Source organism: Bubalus kerabau, chromosome 19, assembly GCF_029407905.1.
Source record: "Bubalus kerabau isolate K-KA32 ecotype Philippines breed swamp buffalo chromosome 19, PCC_UOA_SB_1v2, whole genome shotgun sequence".
In the NCBI taxonomy this organism is placed as follows: domain Eukaryota; kingdom Metazoa; phylum Chordata; class Mammalia; order Artiodactyla; family Bovidae; genus Bubalus; species Bubalus kerabau.
The window spans coordinates 8996269-9000634 of record NC_073642.1 but is presented as its reverse complement, the minus strand read 5'-3'; positions in this window follow the sequence as shown (position 1 = coordinate 9000634).

The following is a 4366-nucleotide window of genomic DNA, read 5'->3' as shown; positions in this document are numbered from 1 at the left end:
AAGGAGGGCTCAAGATGAATAAGAGGAAAATCAAGTTCTAAGCTTCCCGTCCAGGTCTGAATCTTCTTCAGAGCATCTCATGGGCCCTTCCACGGAACTCAACTACAGGCATGCAGTGATTTCTCTTGGAAACAAGGAAGGACTTTGTTATCAATCAGGACAGACAGAAGGTCCAAGAGATAAAGCATCCATAAGACTGGCCTGGTCTTGCCAGATCATCTTCCAAGATGCCCTCAGTCTCAAAGATGGAAACAGCCCTATGTGTTCCAGGAACCCACTTTGTGTAGGAACCGGGCCGGCACAGAACAAGTGCTCAGCTAAAAGTGGTTTAGAGTGTTTCACAGACATCTCCTCCAGGCAGAACTCTCAGCTTGCTGCCCAACTACACAACCCTGAGACTGACCACCTGCAGATACCCAGGGCTGGAGGGCTAAGGGCGCTGTTAGTCTGCACAGGGTTTCTCAACCTAGGATGATATTTCAAGCCACATAATTCCTGGGGCTCTAGGGGCTGTCCTCACGTTGCAGCATACCTGGTTTCCACCTATTAGTAGCCCTCCTCACCCAATGGTGACAACCAGAAACGCCTCCAGATGGGACCAGTTGTCCCCCGGAGTCAAGTCAGCACCAGCTGAGAACCACTGTCGAGGGTCTGCTAGGGTCTTACTGCTGCTGTTAACAATTACCACACATTTAGTGTCCCCAAACTGCACGGATTGATTATCATGCAGTCCCGGTGGTCAGAAGTCCAAATGGGTCTCTTTGGGCTAAAATCAAGGCATCAGCAGTGCTGTGTCCCTTCTCCAGGCTCTAAGGGAGAATCCATATCCTTGCTTCTCCCAGACCCTTGGAGCCGCCTGCGTTCCTTGGCTCATGGCCCCTCCCTTCAAATTAAAACCCTGCGAGGTTGGTGGAGTTTTTCTCACACTACATCCGTGTCCAGTGATGTCTTTTATAGTCAGCTCTGCCTCTGTCTCCCTCTTTAAGGACCATGCGATGACAGTGGGCCCATCTGGATAACCCACGACCATCTCCCCCTTTTGAGATCACTAACCGCATCGACAAAGCCCCTTTTACCACCTAAGGGAACATAGCTACAGGGTCTGAAGAGCCTGACATGGGCACTGGGGCGGGCTGGGGGGATGGTTACTCAACCTGCACCAGCGAATACAAATGTAATTGGCTCCAGCAGAGCTGAGAGCACAGGTCAGCAACACAGCCAGGGGGTGACGGGCCATGCCCTCGCTGAGAAGGACAGCAGCGCCCGCGTCCCAAAGCCCTGGGTGACCCAAAAAGTCTCACCTGCAAACTGAGCTGCTAGTTTTTCACAGACCCCGACTTTCCCCGTGAGGGTCCTCTGACCCCCAGAAGGCAACCCACCGGAAGGAGGGTAAACAACGCCATGCCCTCCTGTGTCACAAATCCCGGTTACCAGCCACCCCCCAAGGGAAGTCATTTCTAATGGTGGGACTTCAAGCTGCGTGTCAGGCCTGGGAGAGAGAAATGGTCCCACGGCCCTCTGTGGCCCGTGCCCCACACGAGGCTCGGAAATGACAGCCGTCAGCCTGGAGCCTGCCCTGCCTGAGGGGCTCGATGTGGGAACGGCGTGGGGACCGTAGCTCTCACTAGGGAGACGAGACCTGAGCTCGGCTCTGTGCTAAGTACAAGGATACGAGGTCTAAGTGAAGGAAACCAAAAAGTTAATTGGCTCTGAAGGATGGTACGGGGAGGGAGGTGGGAAGGGGGTTCAGGATGGGGAACACGTGTACACCCGTGGCAGATTCATGTTGATGTATGGCAAAACCAATACAATATTGTAAGTAATTAGCCTCCAATTAAAATAAATAAATTTTAAATTAAAAAAAAAAGTTCAGTTAGGCAGGGACAGGAAGGGGCTGATAGAAACTCTCTAATAGATTAGGGGGCTCCAGAGTAGAAAGGGGGGGGCTTCCCCGATGGCTCAGCGGATAAAGAATCTGCCTGCAATGCAGGAGACAAAGGAGACCTGGGTTCGATCCCTGGGTCGGGAAGATCCCCTGGAGGAGGAAATGGCAACCCACTCCAGGATTCTTGCCTGGAGAATCCCGCAGACAGGGTCCCAAAGAGTCGGACATAAATGAGCGACTAAAGAGAAGCTGAAAGCGGGTAGAAAGGAGGTGTGCCCCACCCCAGCCGGGAGTTCCCAGAGGGCCCCCGTGAGCTCCAGACTGCAGGAAAGAACCACACGGGGTCAACAGGGCCCGCCCCTCACAAAGCCACCTTGGCATGGGTGGAAGCAAATGATTCCTCTGCAGCCAGAGCAGTGAGGATGCAGGCTGAGAGGGGCCTGCAGGCCCCGGCGTCGCCTCCTTTTGGCACCAGGGGAAGCGTCAGTGGACGGCAGCAGGACCACGCAGCAGGAGACCAGGTGGATGGGAGCTCCAGAGAGCCGTGCTGCCCCTGGGTGGCTGCCTGAGCCAGAGACCCAGAGAGGCATGCCTGTGAGCTGGCACCGTGTGGGCACAGACCCAGGCCCAGGGCCTGAGTGTCCTCCTCAATGAAGCCCCTGTCTGCTATGCACAAGATCCTGGGAGGAACGTGGCACAGCGGAACATCCTTTCAACATCTTTTAATGTAGCTTACATGGATTTCGTTATATGGGTTTTCATACTTATTTTATAAATGCAGCGTGTGTAGTTGGTTATGTGTGTGTGTGTGTGTGTGTGCACACTCGCGTGCAAGCTTAGTCACTCAGTCCTGTTTAAAATAAAGTTACTGTATGTACTCTATACAGTGGTTGTTAAGTCACTAAGTCATATCTGACTCTCTGTGACCCTGTGGACTGTAGACCACCAGAATCCTCTGTCCGTGGGACTTGCCAGGTAAGAACACTGGAGGGGGTTGCCATCACTTCCTCCTCCAGGGGATCTTCCTGATGCAGGGATCGAACCTGCAGCTCCTGCTTCGGCAGGTGGATTCTTTACTACTGGGCCACCTGGGAAGCCCATATATAACCCTGTAAGCCCCCTACATATGAATGGGTTCCATTTCAATAGCGTGTTCCAAAATCCAGTTTGTTCGTAAGTCCCACATGGTTAGCCTAGGTACCCAACTAACAAAATCAACTATAGAGTATGGTACTGCAATAGCTTTATAACACTTTTCACACAAATAAAACAAACAAAAAACAGAGAAAATATTTTTAAGCTTACAGTACAGGACCTATAAAACTACAGGAGTCTGTACAGCAGCTGGCACAGGGTGGCATCCAGTGAACAGGCCGGCAGAGGTACTGACGGAGCAGGCGGGGTGGCGGGAGACGGGAGAGCTGAAGGGCCGTCAGCAACAGGAGACAGAGGCCCAGCTGAGTGTCACTCCTGCCCGTGCCAATGGCACGGGTTCTGGTTCCTCGCTGGATTCGATTCCATCCACCCTCTTGAAAAACAATCCAGTGGAGTCTGGGCAGCGGCTCTTCTGTCCTCATCACAGATGACGCGGGAGCCCTGGGCTGCGTGCTGAGTGGCTGCGGCAGCTTCCACGGAGCGGCGCACATTTGGGTCCTGCGCCTCAAAGCCAACGGTGCCTCCTCCAATGAAGACAGCCCCCTGCCCTCTCCTCGTCTCTGAAGTTCTTCAGTTGCTTCTCCTTCCTCTTGTCTCTGTGCCTCCTCTGGGCCTCCAATTCCATCAGGTCTTCTTTAGCAGGCGCCTCGTGCTGCCCGGCAAGTTCCGGGGCTGTCGCGGGGCGCTCCTTAGCAGCACCGGCTACATGTCTGCTGCTCCGACGCTTGCTTCCCGACGTCCTGGGATGCTGCTGGGGTCTACACAGTGCTGTACGGGAAGGGAAACAGCACAGCCGGTGGGAGATATGCGTGTGCGTGGTGATGGACGCCAGACACATGAATTAACGAACACGATTGGCCATGCGAACACACGTTCGCTGCTTTGAAAGTTCGCAACTTGAAGGTTTGTAAGGAGGGGACTTAGTGCTTACACACACGTACATATCTGTATGTATATATTGATAGATATGTCTGTCTATATATACATATACATATATATATATGTAATCATGTTGATTTTATCTGTTTCTCTTGGTCATAAGAGAACCCAGCAAAAATTCCCCAAATCAAAGCCCCCTGATTTGCAAGTGGAGCGCAGAGAAGGAATGATGATGATCAACCGAGCCAACCCCTTCAACTCGAGCTGCACCAGGACAAATCTTCCAGAGTGCCTGGCCCCACAGGATTTGAACAGATCCCAGGCACCCAAGGACATGCAAGGACCCAATGTTCCATCTGCTCAGAGTCTGCCCTGTACAGCAACCAAGAGCTGCCTCAGGCTATGGACAACCAAGGCCAAGACAGCCCACAAGCTTTGCAGCCTGCC